This window comes from Cariama cristata, unplaced genomic scaffold (assembly GCF_000690535.1).
Source record: "Cariama cristata isolate BGI_N322 unplaced genomic scaffold, ASM69053v1 scaffold2617, whole genome shotgun sequence".
In the NCBI taxonomy this organism is placed as follows: domain Eukaryota; kingdom Metazoa; phylum Chordata; class Aves; order Cariamiformes; family Cariamidae; genus Cariama; species Cariama cristata.
The window spans coordinates 70,488-94,366 of NW_009624794.1; positions in this window are offsets into that span (position 1 = coordinate 70,488).

Here is a 23,879-nt window from a genome sequence, read left to right on the forward strand (position 1 = left end):
TGAAAAAGCGCTCCTTCAAATCACTTATGCAATTGAACACCCGGAAAAAAAGCGTGGCCCTTTGAAGTCAAAGGCAAAACTCCAGATGACTTTAGCCTGGCCACAGTTTCAGCTTTGGACTCAAATTTGAATGCAAATTTAAAAAATCACCAGGCATAATATGGTTCATGTTATTACAAAATAGGCACAGAAGAACTGACTACGCTGTATCGGCATTCTGTGTGCTGGAGCAGAGGCCTCCCTCGCCTTTCACTCTGGCTTGTTCAGAGGGATTTTTCCACACGTTCTTCTTGCTACACAGCTCAATAAAGGCACAAATTCCAGTCTGTAACCCTGAAAATAGTCTTCTTTCATTGGTCTGAATCGTCCCTTTTGTAAAAATGGTCCCTGAAGTTCACATTCAAGGGTCAAGGAAACTGAGATCTGCTGACCTGGCTTGAGATCATCTAGGCCCCGGACATTCACAAATCTCTGTCTCTAACAATCGAAATGTTCAAATGCTAGCAGATTGTGATAAATTACCATTTTGAGGTCACAAGAGGGAGAATTAAGGGTTTAAATGGAAAAATGATAGTGGAAGCAATGCGAACTTCCAGGTCTGCAACTGATCATATTTAATAAGTGTTGCTCACATATTTCTTGATGTAGAGCCAGTGGCTAATACAAGCATGAAGAAGTTTAAGCTCCTCCACCCTCCATGTGCTGCTTCTGAGCCATAAACAAAGCCTGACAAAGAGCGGGAATGGATCTGGTCAATATTTAGTCCGTCAGCACAAGTTAAGCACAGGGTGTAGGCAGGAGAGCGCGAGGTCCTTGGGGCAGTGCAGGGTAGGCTGGAAGGCTCCAGGCAGCGACGGCTAGACCGCCTCTTACAGCTCAGCTACGTCCTGCTGCTCTCCTTAGCGCAGACAAAGCGTACATTTGTTTTCCAGTTTCTTACGTAAAATCACTGATATGTAAAACAAATAGAGCTAGAAAAATAACTGCTAAACACCTAATACCCAGGAAGCTCTAGTATTTTTCCCCTTGAATTCCAATACTTACAAGAGTTTTATTTAAGACAGTGAATTCACATAGAAAAAGTCATAAGAATGTAGACCAATTTTGTATGTTCTATGTCCTCTAACTTTAAAGTCTGTAAGCACAGTAGCAATGTCATTACTAACACTAGGAAACAAGCTCAGATTGCGCACGAGATAGGGGAAGTCACTGAACAGGAAGGAAATTGGCTTCATCACCAAAGCCAACGTGCTGTAGACCATACACCGAAGCTTTGGTTCCAGCCTTTCATTTGTTAGCATCAGGACCAGCTTAGGCAACTCACTCTTTTTCCTCCCTTCTTCCCATGTCACCTCTCAGCTGAACTGGTTCAGCTATCCATAGGACCATGTGGAAAACCAGGAGAAGGAATTAATCTTACACTAACATAAACATGCATAAATGTTTACAAAAATAATCTTACACAAATGAAAGTAAAAAGGATTATTATAACCCAGAGCTGGTCAATGATCTCATTTGTCATGCCACACGGCCGCAGCATCGGCAGTACCGTAGGCCAGCACGGGACTGGAACAAACTGCTGGAGTCAGAAGGACAAGCAATGAATGGCACAGGGAAGGCTGGCTGCAATAACAGGCTCTCAGAAATATTAATACTTGTTTCCCATTGATAAATCAAGTCCCATGAATACCACTGAAAGCAGAGCTGGGAGTGCTGTGAAGGTCTGATGCTTAGCACTGCTTAGGAAAAACTCAGGATACCTTGAAAGATGAAAATTCACAGCTCTAACTTTAAGAAGTGATGGTCAGTGATGGTTCCTCACCCTGGCAGAAACTCTGATTACACACTTTGCTATATCAGATCCCAGTCATTGCTGCACATACAGACCAATGCTACATTTAATCCATCACAGGGAAAAAAAAAAAAAAAAAAAAAAAGAAATCGAGGCAGGAAAAAGGTTTAAATGCATTTGTTAAGGTTGTGTTAAACTTGCACCAGAACTGATCATACCCGAGTGGCATCATTTGCCAGGCTGGCATTGTGAACAATTTTGGAGCCCACTGTAGTGCTGAAACAATTTCACCAATAGTAAGTGCATTATTTAAATACTGAACATTAGCCTTTTTTTTTTACCTTGCTACTAAACCAGAATTATTTTACTAGACTTCCTTCTAACAAGGCCAAGAATTATATAATTTCTCTTAGTAGGAAGCCTACTTAAACAGAGGTTTGGAAAAAAAATGCAGGTTTCTTTTAATCTTCTTTAAAATGCTTTTGCCTTCTTTACTTGCAAGAATTTAACACTGAAGCCTCTACAATCTGATCTAAAAGGGTCTGTTTCTATGCAAAGAAGGTCTTGAGAGGTCTTGACTTTATTTGGTATTAGAATAAAGTCACTATCAGATCAATTCACATTAAGTAGTCATGTAAATACTGCCTCATATCTCCACACGTCACTTCATTCTAACAGAGGCATTTTGTTTGCCATGAAAACTTGAAGGATAACGTACGACAGCTCACACAGAGCGTCTTAGTCTCCTGAAGATACACGTGACAAAAATCTCTCGGCAAAAACCAACAAAAGCAAGAAGTTGCTCAGCAATCAAATTGTGGTGCGTTATTTCAATGCGATGAAGCTGAGTTCATAGCAGCAGTGTTCACCATTTAGAATCATCCCTTAACAAAAGCAATTGCTGAGACAAACACTTTTCTTCTGCTATACTTTGGAGAGGGACACAACAGCCATGGGGAAATTCCAAGCTGTAAAATCACCCTTGGTGGTTTTGGCCTCAGCCACATCCTGCTCCAAGGTATAGGATGGGAGTTGAGTGCTCTTGTAGAGAGGAAAGCAGGAGACAGCTGGGGAACATACCGTCTTTCCTAACAGGGAGGAGGAAAACCAGAAGTGACACCACATGGCACGTTCTACCATGCATGTAGGTAAACCCGTTGGGTTTAGTGTACAAACAGAAAAACAGCACAGCAACTGCCTCTGTAATTTCAAATATCAAAAAAATAAAATTAATTATATTTGTCTCATGATTTGTGAAATTGCAACACTAGCAATACCAGCAATTTTGCCCAGAGCTCAGCCCCAGCATATAACAGGATCTACACAACTGTGGGAACTCATCTCTTCAGGAATTGGAGGTGAAATGCATGTGCCATCTCTTTAACCAAAGCAACACATGGCATGTTCCCTTCATTCCATCCATCTCCGAACTCAGTAACCTCAAAATCTAACACTCTAGCATAAAGGGGAGAGAAACAAGGAACGTACTGGTTTATTTTTTGAAATGTCTCGGGTACTGAGTGATGCTTAGTGCCCGAGACAAGACGGTTACTCTCAGCGATAGGCTGGAGAATGGACAAAGAAAAATTTGAATTCCATTTGCTAAAGTGATGAATTAAAATCTTATTAACTGTTGCGTATTAATCCTCACCAAATCTGATGTCTACAGGAGTTCCCTCTTCCTGGCAGGATCCACCAATGAATGCTTTCTGCATACTTCAGTGACCTTTTAGGAAAGGGGGTTTGCCTTTTTAATTTACTCTTTCTTTTTTCGTGCGATTTTGGTGATGAGTTCAGCATGGAAAATCATCACTGCAGCAACATTATTTAAAGCAACCTCTAACTTACGTCTCTGAATTGAAATCTCCTTTCTCTACAGAAAAAGCATAGCCTACTCTGCAGTAAGTACTCCCATCATTCGTGCTCTGCTATCCTCTTAAACAAATATCTCCATCAGATATGGATAAAATGTAGACGTTGTTTTTTAAAGGGAAGTGAGAACAGGGATCATCGTATGAAGAGTCCACATTGAAGTCTTTCCTACCTATTAAGATCTTCCCAGATTTCTTTTCATTTTGTGCTTTGTCTCTTTTTACATACTTGATCCTGTCTGCAGTTGAACTCTTTGAAACAGTGTTAGTGTACTGACTTGTTTGTGTTCCTTATTCTCCATAACATCTCATGTGCACAAAACACCTCTCTGAGACAGCTTAACTCTCATTTACGGCACACACAGAGCTACCTTACCGCCAACATTTTCCTATATCTTGCTCTGAGCTTCCATCTCTTATTGTGACTGTGTTTTCAGGCAGCATGACAAGGAAATACGACCTGAAATATGAATGCCAATATGACAAATTTTCCTTCAGAAATAAAAAAATAAAGTCTTAATTATGCCATGTAGATTAAAGTCTAATTCTTAGGACTGTGCACACATTTAATAACAAGACCTTACATAGGAGCTATGCCCCCAAAAGAGGGCATACATTGCCAGCATCAACCCTGGATTCATGGATTTCTCAGATTTATGTGGTAGGTTTCATTTGATCACAAAAATTCGAATATACGCCTCAGGTTTAGCTCAACATACTTTCAGAACTGCCTGGGAATGTCACATTCTGAAACCAAGGTATTTCTATAAAGTTAGGACTCGTCAGCTGAGCATTTGTAGAGCTGTTCTCAATTATAACATTAAGTCCAACAGTTTAAAGCCAAGACTCCTAATTTACAACAGTACTTGTTAATTTACAACACTGAGCTTGTATAACATTTAAGTAAACACTGCACTTCTGGATGACAGAAAGCTAAACAATGAAATAAAACTTCAGAAACATATCTACTCCTGCAGTTTTCAAAGAGCTTCCAATTCTCCAAAAACAAACAGCTCCCAGCTGCCCAGCATTTACGCTCATGCATCCTGTACCGTTAAATATACAGAGAGAAAGGGACCAACAGCCTCAATGTTTTTCATTCAGAAGATAACTTCCATCAAATCAGATTTTAAAGGTAAATTCTGCTTTCATCCACTGTATTTAATTTGGTTTTGTGAAGGGAGGGAAATGCGGAGGAGAAAATAAACTCTAAGGATAAACACAAAACGTACTTTATTTTTATCACTGAAGAACTAATGCAGTCCTCAAGTCTTTCTTCCAGTTAAGCTAAACCCTAGTCTTTTTAACAAGCCTTCTGTGCCTGAAACAAGTCAGATTGCATGCTCTTCTTCCTAACCATCCCTTGCCTCACCTTCCTTCCCGCTTCAAAAAAAAAAGTTTCAGCTGTCCAATATTTTTTTCTCTCTAAAACGCCACCCTCCTTTTCTCACCCTTTCCAAGACCGCAATACTAGGGCTGATCAAATAAGTAGAAGCTGTGCAGAAAGTCAGTTTTTCTGAAAAATATCTTCAATGTATTTGTCTAAAAGCCCAAAATAAGATGACACTGAAAACGTACTATTTTTCAATGAATTATTGCAATTGTCGCAAGAGGCATACACTTCATTTAAAACCACCATTTAACTGAAAAATCTATTTTTTGACTAAATCATCCCAAGAAGCCTGCTGTTTCAAAAACTCTGCAGAGGATGATCGCCTTTAAGGTCCTACTTGGTTTTCCCCTCAAGTCTATAAAATCCGAGCTTTCAGAACTTTTGAGCTTTATACTCAAAGCGGTTTGAAGAACATTTCAATATGGAAGCTCTCAAAGGGGCAAGAATGCAGAAAATGTGTTTCACAATAGTCTTCCATGCTACAGAGTATGAAGAAAGGACTTGGAGACTGGAAAAGCTGAGGCATGTTCAAAGAAGCCGAGAGCCTGAGGGCACGTTTTGCAAAGCCTAAATAATGACTTGAATAACACTGGTGAGCCACGGAATAGGCCCAAGAGCATCAAAGGTCTCTGAGGGAGAAATGGGATAGGACAGTGGCTTCACAATGCTTTTGTGAAAATGCACTATTCAGGATCTACAATACCATATGAAATTAAAAAGGGTTTAATAGACATTATTCTTCAGGGGTGGGTGGGAGGGTGTGGCATGTTACCAACAACATTTAATCCTTTGGGAATATTCTGCATATTTGTGAGCAAAACGTTGTGTAACAGCCTAGGAAAATGCCCTCCAGACTCTTTGCCAGGTCTCTGGAGCAATCCAGCTAGAAACATATACAGCCTAGTCCAGAGAAAGGCTGAGAGGGACAATTCCCTCTCAAATTAATGGGATTTTTGAGTGTTCAGCATCCCACAGTTGGCCAAGCCCTTTATGTAGCAGTAATTGCAGACAGCTCTCTGACTTAGGCAGGGGGAAAAACTTGGAGTTGACAACCTGAACGGCACCCTGCCCAAGTGTCCATTCAGCTACTGTCTTAAGACAGAAATCCTGATGTTAATCGCTTGTTCATTTTTGAAGGCAAAATTCCCAAGGACACCAGTGGGATTCTGCCTATGTTAGCAAGGACTTCAGACTTTGAATCATTACTGATAAAGACATTAAAAAATAACAGGCCTACTCTCCAGCAGGTTCAAATATCACATGCATAGCTTTAAATTTTGAGAGTTTTGCCTTTTTTTAGGGTCTAGAATGAAGATGAAGATATATCCCATTGTGGTCACCTCACAAAGAGCTAAAACTCCTATTCAGGTATAGTTCTGGATGTAATAAATGCTTTCAACATACTGACATGAGACAAAGTCAATCCCTACCAAAACCCAAACCAACCTACCCCCACAACCCAGAAATGCAACAGGAAGAATATTATCTCATCACAACACTTGAACAGGATTGAAAAGCAAGCACTGAGACCTAAAATAAATACGGAGAGATGGGAAGTTTGAAGCAGAAGGCTTAACATGAAGTAGAGAAAGGAGGGGTGTAACGCTACTGCATGGAAAGGCTAGTATTTTACAGAAATAAATTAAATTAGACTGAGAGATAAGTACAAGTCACATCAAACTAATCTGCTGTCCTGTAGGAGGATACATGCCTAGTGGATAGTAGAGATGCAATGAATATCACAAAGCTTGAGCAGAGCAAGCCTTTTAAAACCATCTCCCTTGACATTTTCGTAGGCAACCAAGACAGACACAGACTAGATGAAACACTGTATTCAAGGAGTTCTTATTAATGGCTAACTGGAAATACAAATATACATATGCGTATATATATAGACATTCCCAAGGAGCCTGTCATCAGTTAGGTATTTCCAGTATTTTTAAAAATAACTTGAATTATAACACTATCCAGGGAATTAAAATAAATGCTTTAAGTGGAAGAGGGCTACAAGGACAATGAAGACAACAATAATTTTCATAGCAATACTGATAACTTTGAGAAATAATCCATGTTAAAAAAAAAGAAAAAAAACCACAAACAATACAAGAGCCACAGGGGGTTGTGACTAAAGAGTACAAAATATATATTAATGTCTTTTTTTCATTTAGCAGAAATTGAAGGCACATAAAAGAACATAAAGCTGATAAAGTCTACCCACAGTTAGACCACACAAGGTAAGGGAGTCTGGAAAGAGTTGCCAGAAAAATATATCATATTTTTAATTAGTGAGAACTTATAACAACACGTGGGGCTTCAAGTAGGGCAAGAGAAACACAAACATGCAAGCATAAAGCACAGCTGAAGTCATATAAACAAACCAGGTAACAAAACAGATATCTGCGTTCTCAAGCTTGTTTTTGTGTCTTACAAGTTCAGGAAGAAACCGTTATCGTCCAGTTCCAGTTACATTTCACCCAGGGTTGTCCCAAGGTCACACGAAAGAGGGTGGTGTTGGCAAAGGATTGGGAACAGATAATATAACATTGTGTAGGGATGCCACAAGTAAAACAGAGGAAAGGCTCAGCATGAAAGCCTGGCACAGCAAATTCCACCACTCCTACCTCCCCGCAGGGAAGAGGGTTTCCATCAGCCCAGACTCTCTCCTTGCTTGCCCTCCCCTGCACTCCAAATGCCCCATCAGAATACACATTCCACATTCCTCTGGCCTATCAAAGAGACATTAATACATTCCTAGCATGGCATTTGGGGGAAAAAGCATGCCAAAGAGATGCAATTGTATTCCCAACTCTCTCAAAGTCATATAGGGTCTATCGCTGTCAGGAGACACAGGCAACACGTAGGAAGAAACATATTCACAGGGAATAAAAACGAGGTGTGGCACATGAAACTGGAATTGAGCAGGGTTTTTTTGAATGGCTGTTTTTAATTTAAACCTCCTGAAAGCACCAATAAGCTTTGGAGATATGCACCAGTGCCAAATCCCACGGATGTCAATGGGACTGCAAGTGAGTACAGGGCTTGCCCAGGCTGCATGCTCAGAGATAAGAGCATGCCTGGATCGAGCACCTATGGACCTTTAACTTATACTAATTGACAGAAGAATGCCCTCTTGCATTAAATCAAAACGGGGTTTGTACCACTTTGCGGGTGACTTGGTTATCAGGTATTGGACACAAGCCCAGATATTGGACTGAGAGCTAAGTAGTGCAAGGGTATGTCATCACAGTTTTCAGAGAAGCCATAAATCTGCTGAATTGCTGTGTGACTTTTATAACACCAAACTGAAGCGAACTGCACATCCTAGCAAAATAAAACATTTCATATAGATTAGTTCTACAGTGTGTTGCCTTACGTTGCCATTTGAATGATAAATACCATATTTTGCTGTTCCATAGTCACGTAGGAAGGTTTGAGGTCATACACAGAAATGGATAAAAACTGGTTTAAGGAAGAGGATTCATCCCTATAGGCAATAGTTCGCATTTCCAGATAACAGAGTATGATAGAGGTTCCCACATCAGACACCTCGGGCATCTTTCACTTTTCATCCAAAAGAGGGTTCTTCTAGACTGCAGTAACAGCCTTTTCTTAATAGAATGTAATCTGTTTCTTAGAAAATACAGAAACAGAAAATGACTTGAAAAGTGCAGTATAAAAAAATATAAGCATTAATAAAACTATTGCAACTACAGCTTATCTTTCATGTTTCAATATTCCATTCATAACCAATTGGAAAAGCCTGCTCATTAACAGGAGTTGTTCTAAAAACACACAATATTTGAGTTACAAGCACACGAATAAAGGAACTAGAGATCTTTACAAGCAAGCTTTTGACTTTGGGGATTCCTTAGTGGTTTGCCAATATTAAAAAAATAATAGTAAAATCTACTGAGCACTTGTTAACTCTTTAAAGAAAGTAATAGTATTCAAGGCACATAAATATAATATTCATCTCATCTATCAAAACATAGTCCAGATACATTGCATATCAAAATATGGTCTAGTATATACTCCAGCGTACACCGTATGAAGGCACAGCTGCTTCTTCCATTTTATGAATTTTGAGTAAATGTTAAGATAATGGGGAAAGGGGGGAAAAAAGGCCCAGACAGCCAATGGAGAAAGTAGGCATGTACGTTATGACACTAGTCCGCTCATTTCTTTAATGCATCCCAGCCTGCATGAGAAAAGCCTTCTGAGGCTCCACAATCAAAACTTTGTGTGATTTCTCACTCAGAAAACCCTAGCGCAACAAAACGAGCCTTGCAATGTGACCCAAAGGACAACAAAGGAAGTTCTTGGCAGAATGATAAAAGATTCAATTTCCATAGCTATGTCCCTCTAACAGAGTATGTTCCTTTTTGATTAAACCAACTATGAGATCATCTCCAGCACAGAGCAAACAACTGCTATATTGTCATGCCAGGAGTATGTTGCTATTTGTACTAAGGCAGGAAGACTTTCTACTTAACACTTAATTTATTTTTATTTAAACGTTACATAGCTGTAACATAAAACAACAAGAGCCCGGTGCTGACGGGTACGATGATCTCTGCACTCTTGCACTCCACATCCAAAATGGTTTTTGGTCTCTTCAGACGTACGTAACAAACATGGTCACACCACTGAAGGAATGAGGTGATTTCTGAGGCAATATATTCCCAAAGTATTCAAAACTAGTTGCAGACAAAATTTGCACTTAGTTCCCCAAAACTTCATGCTTTTTGTTATCTTGATTAAAATCTCCCTTAGGACAGATGTCTCTGAATAAAAGTGTCTTATTTCTTAATAATGGTGTTTATATAGCGTATTTGTTGAAGTTCTCAGGCATTCTGCTAAGAGACTGCCATAGGAGGTAGCGTAACAGTCATTAAAGAAATCACAGATCAAAGCCAGTTTTATCAACGTAAGGAAGAATGTGCTTCACAATTTAAAGTACAGCTATGCGAGTAAGGAAAAGCTGAACAAAAATCTTGAAGTCTTAAACTGAGCAGAGGATATAATGTGAATGCACCTGGACTGGACCTATTCTCCTATACTTTTCCTGTGCTGCATACTATCAGCAAGTCAGGTGCGGTAAGATTTAAGAAACATAATAACCATTATTTCTACCGTTTATTTCCAAGAAATAGTGCTACTGGTTCAGCAAATTAGGCACAATCCAAAGACATAGTTTTACATTTAAAACCCTACCATTTCTTAACTTGGTATCTGCTATCAGATACAAATTTTACAAAAGGGCTAGAGAATCTCTCTTTCATGCTGATGTTTCCCCCATCAATTTTCATCTCAAGTCTTAAAAAACATTCTTGTCGCACTCAAAGTATGTTTCAAGTGAAGGCAGAGGCATCTATGAGAGGTAGCGTAATAAATGTTTCCAGTGAGTACTATCAGGGTTGCTACCCACTGACCCTATTGCAAACTTGTGTGAACGGAAACAGATTTAGCAAACCATTCGCACTAACAGACATCTGCACCCTTATTATGGATAAAGGGATACAAAGGATATTTGACTATGCAAGAAATGCAGCTTCTATTAAGAACAAACTGCAGGTGAGAACCTGGAGGAGTATCCAAATCACTGAAGGATACAAATGATATTTGCCTCCTTCCCTTTTCTTCAACTTGTTGTAATCATCAGCTATCCCTCTACTATGCAAGAAATGCAGCTTCTATTAAGAACAAACTGCAGGTGAGAACCTGGAGGAGTATCCAAATCACTGAACCTCTTAGAAGTCAAGGTCTAAGAGATTTAAATTTGGAAACTTAAAGCCATGACACCCTTCACTTTGAAGAGGACACCGATATTAAGATTCTGTTGAGGCGCACAAAGCGTCCTGCAGCTGTAAAAACCCAGTTCACAATCCAGTTATGAGAGAGGAAGAAAAGATACTGCAATTTGCAGGAGTGCAGCAGTGTTGAAATAGCTTCCAGGCTGTGATCAGGCACCGTATCATCGTACCCCAAAGAAAGGTTTGATTGCCTACGAGTGACTGACATGGCTTTGATGACTTGAAATATATGCTGCCTCATCAGCATTTCATACCATGCCCAAATAATAAAGCAAAGAAGGAGAATCAAAGCTGACAGAGGAATTGAAAGGGGACCAGAGATGATGTCAGTGTTGCTAACTGCAGTATCTATATTCTTTTTATTTGATCCCTTTCCCGTAAGTGATCTGGGCTGGCATAGGAAAGCTTCGTGGTATTTCAAGTCGTGACACTTCAAAGCTCTGTGCACTAGCAACAGGAGACCATAGAAACATTAACTTGGATCAGTAGCTTCAGCTCAGGATGACAAAGTTGGTCACCAGCAACGTGCATCAACAGGGACCGACCCTAGTAACTGCCTTCACCCCGGCATGAAAAGCCCCTTCTCAAGGGCCTGACCGCCTGCAGAAGATATCCTTTAGAAACCTCCACGAGGACGAAAATTGGTTCTAATTCTTGTTCTAATGGTGCTTTTTCTTGCAGATTACCTGGTCCCCGTGAAAAGACATTAATCTAATTATTCTACTTGCCACCCTCCTTTGGATTGACCACTCCATTAATCACATACAAATGTCAATTACTATTGCTAAAGCAAAAGATGGAAGTCTTCAATTAAAGCCTCACAAATCACTAAAAGAAATGAGAAAACAAAAAAGTTCTGTGGCAAATATTCCTCTTCCAAGCGTGAACTGTAACTAATTTTAAGTGCACATTAGAAAGGAATGTAGTTGTCTTGTTTACTAAGAGCTCAAAGACTGGGGCAAATAAATGGCTCCTGAGAGGGTGATACCCAGGGATAGCCAGTAATTCCCTGTTTTAATCCATCACAATCAATGACAAGAAATGTATCAGAATAGTCAGCTCTCCCCGTTATTCATTACTTTTCATCAAACGGATCAAGCAGCTTAAACCAAAAGTTGTGCTGGTTCACATTAGCAAAATGAAAGCATATCCAAGGATGTTCCCTGCATAAGATTTTATGGCTAATTACAATTGATTCGAGATGATATTTGGAAAGTACCTTTGGGTTTTAAAATTAGGCCTACTTTGCTTTCAGAAAAAGGCCATAAGACAAATATTCAATATGCCCTCAAGCCAGACCTATAAATCAATGAATAAAAATTTTCAGCTGTTTTTGAAAGCTTGGTCCAGCAGACATTCGTTCTGAAGGGCAGCAGGTGTCAGGAGATGGCCTGTGTAAGGTTCCCACCTGATAACACTCCTACCCGGCTTCAGCTACTGCTCCAAGCTGTGATTTCCATCCTATACCATTCCTACATGAACAACTTCGAAGCATTACAACATGAAATATCACGTAACATTTCATACCATCCTGGATTACTTATGGGAAAGGAACTGAATAAAATTGGCTCTTCCACACATGGCCTGCGTGCTTTCTATGAATGTTTTATAACCATAGCTGTCTTTTTTCCTGCTAAGCTGACGAGAATAACCTGTTGCAGAGGCACCTAGCCTGAGCTGGGACTTTGCACATTTCATATTATTAGCCGTTATGGAGAAGAAGAAAATCCCTTCTTTATCTGTTTTGTGCTGCAACAATGCAACTATATTCTGATTTTTTAATCTATGTTATTTCCAGTAACAATATTAACAAAAGAGACAGTGGTTTGTTTTTGTTGTTGTTTTGTTGTTGTTGTTTTGTTTATAGAAAGGTCTAAGGCTCGTATGAAAAGGAGCTGTACAAACTTTGCATCTAACTTTGCATGAAGTGTGCCTATCAAAAAATACGGGAATGGATCAAAGTTTAAAAGATGGATTAAAACCTTTGAGAAGAATGCATGCCCACAGGTTACTACAATTGAAATGTGAAAGGTCTTTCTTCTCAATACAAATAGATTTTTGCTAGGTCGCAATGAAAAAACAGATGTTAATGTATTTTTCGAAAACAGATAAGTAAGTTAACCACCTCCGTGGTTAAGTTCTGGTGCTTATTCTTTCTTGATTAGAAATACAAGTGACCATAAATTACATTTTATTAATAAAATGATTCCTAGAGCAAGGATTTTGCTGAAACAATGCTATGAATTTTTGCACAGTGTAAATAATTTTTCAACTATAAAATGAAGGAGATGTGAAAGTCCAAACTTTACCTGTTGGCTCCACAGAGCCATGCAAAGCCAGACACATACACTCCTCATAGATCGTATGTTGAAATTCAATGTATGTGTTCCCAAACCGACTTGAGGGAGCAGAGCCACGCAAAGCCAGACACATACACTCCTCATAGATAAAACATAACATCTTTCAAAGGCACAGGCTAAAGATAATTGACTGTTACTACATTTATACCTTTTTTTTCCCCTGTAAATACTTATTTGGACACCAAACGTACAATTTTACTTCACTCGAAAGCAAACATTTCTGCCTTATGAGGAACTGACCCTTAATTCTCCCAATAGCGTCTTCATTCTGCAATTTTACTTTCACTTCACTCGAAAGCAAACATTTCTACCTTATGAGGAACTGACCCTTAATTCCCCAAATAGCGTCTTCATTCTGCAATTTTACTTTATTTTTTGTTCTTTGAATAGGAATGCATTATACAGGCCAGTGGGTTGGTTTGAATTTTGGCACTTCTAGGACTGCAAAGCTCTCTAGGACTGCCCTTACAGCTCTCGCGTGTCTCTCATTGAGCCCGGATTACCTTACTTTGGTCTATCTGCCAAGGGATCAGCACACCAGACACCTTCTCTGATTCTCCCCAAACCTTTTCCTACACTGGGGAAGCAGCCAGGATCCTGACATTACCAGCGGCTCTTGTCGACTTCATTCGTCAAGGGTGTAGCTCTCCAATTTTTCCGCTCCGCAGAAGGGCAGAGAGATGCTACCTGCTTCCAACACAGCAGAGGGAGGCTATTCTTATTCCATTCATTATCAGATCTCGGCTCGATCACCATTGTAGGTCCAAATCCTCATCTGAAGGAAGAGGAACCAAGGTTTTAACCCCGTGGAGCTGCGGGGGCAGCCAGGGAGGGTTACCGGCAGGCTGCCGGCCGGGGCGCACTGCTGCTTGTGTCCGGTAAACACTGGCACCTGGTGGCAGCCGGGGGAATGGCAGCGCTACCTTCCCAGAGGCACAGCAGGGAACAGAAATACAATTATTTCTTTAAAGAGAGTAGCATCTGCATTAATTGATACCCAGCGGGAAGATGATCAAACCTCTGATGGTGACCGTCACCTGTATCAACAGTCTAGCAAGCCCGCTGTGATAACGTATTTATATTCCTGGCAGGAAACGCGAGTCAGTTCAGCAAGTTTTAATGCAAATCTGGTATGAATGGTTGACCTGAACTCCGGAGGAAAAGCTCTAAAGAGAGCAGGGGCGGACAGGGCTTCTGCATGTGGAAACTGGATGATGGAGTTTGGATGATGCTGCAATTTGTCTTAGACCAAAACCAAGTCATTTGTCTGACTTCATATCATCAGTATAAAGCGATTTTGTTGACACCGATTTAGGCTGTAAACAAGCGCTCACGGACTAGTAAACGCCTTTTCAATGAATTCCTAGGTAGCACTTAAAACAACTCTCCGTTTCTATTTCAATCTTCTATCAGCACAGGGCCCAGCCTTGCAAGCCGTCATGTGGTCTCAAATGCTGTTAGTGAACACGGACGGCAACAGAACTTAAACCTTGCACAATCAGGCCTACTCTCCTTGTTAAAAAGAAGTACGGGGTTTGTGTGTGCAACTATTGTCATTTCCATATATTTTGTTGTCCACACCAGTGTCTTCTATTGCATCTCTGCTGCAACATTACAGAGCTTTTCTCGTGTGGAGTCTAGACAGATACTGCATATTTGAAATAGCATGAGGAGCTTGGAATGAGGTTTGCTTATGAGTCTGGAGTTTTATGTTCTTATCTGAAGGAAACTGCTCATGCTTCTGAGCATCATACATTGTTGCTCATCAGAAAGTCATCTCTCCAGACAGGGCACATTGCTCCCAATTTAGAAGAGTGAGCAAACTTATTTGAAGCATAACAAAATTGGAAGGGTCTAACAAAACAAGTACAAAAGTTACTCAAGGTCTTACTTAAATTCAGTTAACTTGCTTTCTTCGAGAGGAGCAGCTTGATGTCCTTGCATGCCTATCTGAGAAAAGGAGGACACTGACAAAGGCTGTTGAAATCAAGCAGATAAAATACAAGATCCAGAGACTGAATCTGTAAAAATTCAGATTAGAAATCAGAAGTGTGTTTTTTCCTGAGTGAAGGTTAACCATTCAACCAGCCAATACACAGCTATCATTGACTGTCCGTCACTTGAAGCCTTTCATTCAAGATCGGGTATTCTTGCAAAAGGTACATATTCTGTCCCAGACAGCTCCTGAAGCACTGTAGGAAGCATGGATTAATGATCTGCAGTCCGAATTGTGCAAAGAGCCTGACTAGATTATTTGAACAATTTCTGGCCACCAAAATTTATGAATACTTGGTAATCAAATTGAGCATGTGAATATTTCCTTCCCCACTTGCTGATTTCAATGACTTCAACAGCGCAACTGAATGGCTTAAATTTGAGCATGGTATTACATGTAACACTGACACAAGAGTGCAATTAGAATCTGTAGGAGGTTACAGATGTCTCTGAAGCTGACGATACAGAAGCTAAAAGATCCTATAGCGTTCTCAAAAAGAATAGGGAATATTGCCCTGTTCTCACTGACATTGTTTTACCCCTCAGGAAAACCTCTTTAGAGATTTGGATCTGCTCAACAGCTAAGAGTCAACTACTTTTTACAGAATCTGTTATAATCAGACACTTAAAATACTTTGAAAGTAGAAGAAACTTGGAAAGTTAATTATGTTTCCATTCTTCTGACTTCATTCCAAGTCTCTAATGCCTATTACACATCAGCTGGGTTATATTTGAGACTCATTTTAAGTAATAAGCAATCTTCTGGAGGTCAATATAATTTTTGACCTGATGTATCACAAAAGGGAGATTTACAAACAATATTGACTAGCTCATACCTAAGGCATCACATCGAAACTATGCCATACTCTTTCTCAGATTCTTTCTCGCGTTCTTCAAGTCTTTTAAAGAGTACGTGATTTTATGCTACATAAGTCTCTCATTAAGATCCTTAGAGCCTTTCCTAGGTTTTCTGGAGTCTGCACAAATTTCACCTATAAGTAGGAACGAATCTGCCCCAGGCTGGAGTCCAAGTGCCATGTTTTATAGCCCACGTCTTGCAGGCGAGTCCCACGGTTGTCACAATTACTTTCTGTTTATGGTACCAACATATGAATTGTCTGTCCTTTTTACAACACTGCACACTGTATGAAATGCTATGCTACTGCAAAAAAAAAAGCTACTGCAAAGCTAAAGAAATCCAAGCGCATACTTAGAAGTCACTCCATCAAGCACACACAGTTTTCAAACCTGTATTTTTGTTATTTTAATTACTTTCCTATGCAGTTTATAGCACCTTCCAGGAGGTACAGGAACAGCAGGAAGGCAAGGCAGTGAATATGGTGGGCGTGTGCATGTATTTAAATACGTAAAAGCCCCACACCAAAAATCTCCGGAAGGCCGAGAAGGAAGGCCACCTTAGTCTTCCTTACAAGAGAGGCGTGAAGATTCCAGTCAGCTTGTAGAAAGATCCTGCCTAGTACTGCAGCATCTGAGGTGAGCTTCACATTCAAAGCAAGAATTCAAATTCTTTGCCTTATATACGTATGTATACATAAGTATGTGGATGTGTGTATGCATAACACATACACGTCACGTGTGTGCTTTTTTTGCATTCATGGGGTGTTCTGCATGGATTTTCTGCTCTCCTTGCCTGAAAGTCGATGAGACACCTGGGAGCCTCTACACTGACCTCAGCAAACTTTGCCGAGGCCTCTCAAAAAGCACCAGGGGACAATCTAAATTCCAGAATTACATTACTTCGAGTAGTTTCCAAGAAGGCAAACAAAAAAACTTCCCCTCCCTACCCCCTGACGACAGAGCCTTCTGAATCAATTGGGGAAGCCTTTGAACTTCCATTAAATGTTATCTGTTTAATGTTTGGATCTGTCGAAGGAGAGGCAGTAAGATAAACTGGATCAACGTTGAAATGACTTGCTTCCAAGACCTCTACAGTTTAATTGCATCTCTCTGAGCACCTCTGTAGATAATTATTGAATTAGACATTCCAAGAGATCAGTGAAAAATAGAAATAAGGCAAATAAAGATAATCTACCCATTTTCTAGGCACTCAAAAGGATGCAGACCTAAAACAAAGGAGCTTTATGTGTTCCACTGCTTACTGCAAGCGTTAAACTCTTCACGGCTGACATGTCTTTGGAGCTGAAAACTGTTGGCAAAACATGTCTTGTTTTTGTCTCAGTCTAAGGAAAATGAGATATTGTTTCTGTATTAAAGTACTCTGAAATGAGTCACCTACAGCAGTGTAACCTGCTGTATCCATTTGGTAACAACAGAACAGACATCAATTTTCAATCTTATCAGAAGTCACCAGTCCATAAGTATTAGTGGCGCCTACTGAATTTTATCCAGGGACCTAACAGAAAACATCTGTTCTTTTACTTCACAGCAAATCAATAGATTAGATCAACGTTCTCTTTTCTCCTTTATAGTGTTCATTAAAGGCATAGGTTTTCTTTCATTTTTCTTCTATTTCTTTTAATAACTCACTTCTCTTTGCAAGTCAAATCCTGGTATATTACAGAGATTTCTATGTCTCTTTCTGGGCTTACTTGGGGAGACATATATCTATGCTCTAGCAAAAGACAAGCAGAAGTAATTATTTTTGAGGCACATATTTACAAAGAGCTTGGTAAAATTATATCTAGTATTTGGACTGAAGCCCAGCTATACTCAAAAAAAAAAGAATAGGTACTAAACCAAAAGCATACTAGGACAAACAACATTTATTGCCTTTTTTGCCTTTTCTCAAATCTATAATTCCTGCTACAAAATGTGATGCTATTACTAAAAAATCCACCTCTGACCTCACGCATTTCACCAATGTGATATAACATCACAACCATCAAGTATGATGTGCTTTGCGGAGTCACCCACATTACTTAGGTAACTCATGACTAGATTCAAAACCTAACTATGTTTGTACACATTGTATCATCCATCCCACCAGTAGAGTACATTAGGTTTGCACCAGGACATATTAAACAATACAGCCTAATATCCAGCCTAGCATACTTATAAATGAAAAGCACTCTTCACTTAAATAGTAGACAAAACCAGGCCTTTCTGGACTAAGAGAGAGAGATTAAGGTAGAAGTGACCAAAAAAGAGAGGCAGAAACTGTTATTCTGCTGTAAACAGCAGGTTCAGTATTAAAAATTCTCACCAAGATTGCAGAACTGAGGTTGTTCTTTTTAACTCGCACTGATGTTAAATATGCCTAAATGTAGCCTGAGTATTACAATTTTTTCCCTAGAAAGACAGCTCCAGATAGGTAGGGATCTGTAATATTAAACTGAGAACGAATTTATGTGCACACTTCGCCTCTTTTCTCTTACCTGTCGAGACTCCACATTGCTTACGCAGTCTAACATGAAGCCAAATATAATGAAGTGTAAATGAACATACTTACTTTTCCCTCCGAGAGGTAGATGTAAATAAGACACAGGAGGGGCATGTTTGACTTGAGTTAAAATTATGTTACATGCATGATATACATTGCAAAGGTGTTATGAGAAGTGTATGATAGTTTTATTTCCTTATGTATGACAGACTGATAAATATTAACAGAGCTAGTCTATTATAAGATGATATACATGAGTATATAAAATGCTTTAAATCATACAGCAAAGATAAATCACTGCCTGATCTAGATAACAAGAGTTCTGCTAGAACACTTCATAGTACATTGCGTACATACTACAGCCTGGCAGCAGCTCCTACATAAAACCAGTAACATGGGAACAGGCTAGTGTAGCATCCACTGCCTTACAATGATTCGGATCAAGGCTTTTGCCCCATATCTTGACTGAATTAAGTCACAGTAAATCAAAGCCCCTTTTTGGCTCTCTGACTTTGAAACACACAATATAGTGATGCCAGAACCACATAATTTCAGATTTTTCTGTCAATTTAGTGCAGCACCATGAAAGCCTTGCCACCAAGACTATTATCTGTCAGTGAGCTGAAGCTTGAGGGAACAGCTCGTTACGGATTGAGGTAAGGATTAGGAAAATTTTGCTTGGGGAATGGAAAGTTATTACTGGAAAATAATTTAATGTGGCGTCACGGCAAAAAGAGATGTAAACAAACATCTCTTAGGACAAGAGAGGAAGCAGAGAGAGAAAAAAAAATCAAGAAGTAGCAATCCACAGCCAAGGAAATGTTAGTCTGGGTGGGTGCCATGGCTGAGTACCCAGACTTGGGATATCTTGTCAGCCAGGAAGGGAACCGATTTAACAGTCATCTGATGAATGACAGAACATCAAAGTCAGTCTAAACGTGAGATATTGTCGCTTTCTATCTCAGTTCCCACAAACAAAGCAGGTTTTTTTCATTTGAGATTTCTCTTTGCTAGCTATTAAAATAATGATGGTTCACTTGCTACTGAAGAAAAACAAGAAGAAATGGGAGGATCCAAGACAACTGAAACAAAACTCCATAAAATAATTAAAACTCAGACCTACCCAAATGCTGACATCAAATGTGTAAGTCATTGATAGTTCTCTGTCTCATTATGGGAAACAGAGATTGATAAAACACAGCTGTGTTCACAGCAATTGATGGCATCCATCATCATATCCACCGCATTCACATTAAATTACTTAGCAGCTATAGTGCCAGTACAGATTATGGGATAACCCAGACCTTCCTTTTAATCTCAGGCATCTGGAATTTGAGGGTCAGATGAACCTTTCCCCCCCCTCTTTTTTTTTTTTTTGTCTATTTTGCCTAAAAAAAAATAAGTAGTAATACTAAAGGCATGAGAATACCAAGTCTCCTCTAAGGAACATGTATTCACATCACACTCAAAAATAACTTTTAAAGTAATTCCTAAATTTTAATATATATTAATATCCTACTGCAGGAGCACAGGAAAAAGGAGAGAGGCTTAGACTAACAAGAAGTTCAAAAAACATCCTGTAAAAGTATTGGCAATGCAGCATTCTTCTGTACGAGCCACAGCTGTGTGACTTGCCTGCTTTTGTTGCATTGGACAAACTAGGAACATCACACCCTCAGAAAGGCAGCTGAAGTGACAGAAGGTCCAAATGATCCCTTCTAAGCAAAACTAGATGGTATTTAAATGCAAGACCATTCTGGACCATATTAAGTTGATCCTGGAATCACAACTGAGATGCTTAAACACAGGAACTTTAAGCACCGAGAGATTCAGCTGAAATCCAGCTGATGTGATTTAAAGTGGGCAAGTACTTTACTTGCCAGTTCAAAGATTCAAAGGCAGGTTCTGTATCTAAAGTAACTTTTATTTTGAAAGCAGACTGTACAACTGATAAGCACTGTGATTCTACTGGGTTTAAAAAAAAAAAAAAAAGGCAGCAACTGAACATGCCTTTGAACAGGAGGCCAGACTAATAAAAAAAGCACCCTGTATTTGCAGGTTATTGTTCTCAAAAAATTAAACTCACCATGATATCTAATAGAGTAATAACATAAGGAAGCAGCAAGACAGTAAAGGGAATATCTTCTAAAACTGGCAAGGGGTAGTTTAGTCTAAACCACAGTGTAAAGTGTGAATAAAAAAAATATGAAACTTGGGACGTCCTGTGGACTAATCTCTATAAAATAGCAATAGCCCCAGGAAACCATAAGAGTAAAACCACTTGACTGTGTTATTGGTTTTATGAAAATATGTTCCAGAAAACCCCCAACTCAGACATGTACACTTCTCCATGCCATAAAGATCCTTTATCTTCTACAAAATTTGAGTTTCCCATCATTTCATTTTACTAAACTTTGAAGCGATTGTTGCATTAATTTTTTATCCTGGTGTGGGTTGTTGGGTTTTTTGCTTGTTATCAGCTCCATTTACAAGTCCATTTTTGTAATCTTTTCAGTAAAGGTCATAAAAACCTAATTTAACTACTAGCAGGTTCAGTAATAAAGAAGGCAAACAATTTCACCTCAAGCAAGTGAAAATTATCAAGGTCATTAAAGATGCTTAGCACGCAAAGCAGATTTTGGTTTGCTGTTTCATCACTGTGTGTAAAGGGAGTTCACATTTAGGAGATTCATCGCGATATCTTAAACTACACAACTCGGCTGTTCTGAGCCTAGCAGTTTTAAACCATTTCATATGAAATAGGTAAATATTTTGAAGTTCCATTCAGCATCACATGTTTAATGCCTTCAGTCACTTGAACAGAAAAAAAAACAAACACACAACCCACAGGATACATCCTATTTCTTGAAAACTTTCCACTGTTATTGATGACACCAAATGGCTGCGGTCTAACTGGTTACAGGTTGTGTTATATTTATTTCCACAAAAGTAAAAAACTGTGCATACCACAGCTACAATTTTAACCTGAGATCTGACAGCACTGCCAGCCTGCTCTGTTTGCACAACATCCAACCCCAATTCTCATTCCAAACTGAGGGCACTTTGGTGCTCTGGTGCAGCAGTTCGGAAGCTGCAATAATTCATCCAACACAAGGGGATGATAGTCCACCTCAAAGCACATCTCAACAAACACCCATTCCAGCCTGCTGGAAGGAGATGGCCAGTTTGTACCTACTTTGCATCACCTCCTGTAGCAACTCTGCTTGTAATAAGACAGAACCAGGTAGTAAAGAACAACAGCGGAGCAAGTAAGAATCCAACATTGTCTTCTGAGACAGCCCAGAGAGAAATGAGCACAACTATCGAGGACATGTCATTTATTCCCCTTAGTCAACATTGCATAGCAAACTACTGTAAAAGCTCAGGCCTACCAAGGGAGAAAAAACCTGCGATTCTTTCAAGCCGGCTGAGATATTCTCCATGTAGGAACATATTTTCTACCTGGAAAGTACTCTGAATGCTTTTTTCCCAGTCTTAATCACCTAAACAAAATCATGTGCTGCAAGTAATAAACTCAATGCAATGCTTCATCCACCTTAGCCTATGTCTCAACTGTCCCAGGACATTCACAAACCCAAATGATTTCGGGCAGCCAAAACACACTATTCAGCACATCATTCCATCATTTCTTGAGAATAAAATAGACATTAACCTATTGTGTATATTTGTACACATACAAAAATACAGCTGTGCACAGCTTTCCTCAGAGAGAGGAGAAGCAGTCTGGACCATTTTCCAGGCTAGGTGGTAAGGTTTCACACTCCCCGGTTTTGCCAGGTTGCTACATGTCACACTGACGTTTCTGTTTTCTGAAAAAGTGCTTTACAAGTCCCTAAATCCCCATTCTAATCGGCAGTTGCGAAGTTTGATTTATGCAAGCAGTCACCAAGCCATATTGCACTGTGACAAAGCCATTCAGTAGTCATACAACTCTGTAGCAGCCTAGTATATGGCTAGTTTTAAGTGTGACTGCTTGTTCTGTTGGTCAGATGCAATTGCAGAGCCTGGGGAACAGTGATGTATAGCAGTAGACTATATTTTCATTTCTACTTCATTTTTGATCCTCTGGTGAGTTGCAGAATGTGTATTTGCTGCTTTAACTAGGCTGGGCTGGAATCGAACATTACACATCTTGATTAGGAAGGGCAAATTCTGTCCTTCATCCATTTTTTCTGTGCTCCCATGTGCTGTTGAAAACAGCAGAATAAAAACGTGGCATAACTGGCTGATGTTTTACACCTCAGAGTAATTTCGCCATGCCTTGCATCTTCACTGCTATTATTCCAAGGACCGAAGTCACCACAACCAATTCAACCCATGTTCAACCACCCCAACAGAAAGCTCCTTTAAAGATCTGCACAAAAGGCACTGAACAAGTTACAAAGACCATTTGCCTTTCCTCTCTTGTAGCACCAAGCACAGCGCCTTTCCATGCTCCCCAGGATCAAGTACTTCCCTAAGAGGTTACTGTATTTCTTAAACAGCTATATTTTTAGCTCCATCTGCCTACATTCTACACCGACTGCATTATATACCTACATGCCTCAGATGAGTACGCAACTCATAATACCTCCTCATCTGCTGCTGTCCACAACTTGCTCCACCACAGAGCACAAGAAAGGGATGTCTGCTTGTTGAGCACCATTGCTACGAGTGACCACAAGTAGCAAGCATTCTCTCCTGACCCTGTATTCTTGCATAACCTAGGCTGTGTCTTTGAGAGGCGAGCCATTCAGCATTTCAAGTTATTTTACTCTTTTCCTTCTTAAAAAATGCGCTCTCAGTGCTGAAGCAGGTGACATCCTACGTGAGTATTTTTGATATGCAAATGTCTGCAGGGGCAGCTCTCTGGGTGGGCTATCTCCAAGATGGGAAGATCCTCAGGACTAGCTCTGCAGAGGCCAGCAGCACTTACACAGGGAGCAAGACAGCAGCACTGGATGTTACAGTAACTGCACTGGAAAATTTCCCCCTCCTCCCTTGAGCATCTGTTCTACACGTGTGGAACAGATCTTCTTTGTCTCTTGACCAGCAACATGCAAGTGAACCCGAGTTCCTCCAGGGAACGGAGGGATAGAAGAGAAGTCAGCATAAAGATTTGTGTTGGAAGGATAAAAGATAACAGCCTGTCAAACTGCAGACCTTTAAAGCTTAACACTTTCTTTCAAATTTGCTCTCACACTGCTATCCACCACCAAAATATAACAAGTTTGTGACCCTAACTTACATTTACTGCTTCTTATCAAGACATTTCAGATAAAAAAAAATAAAGA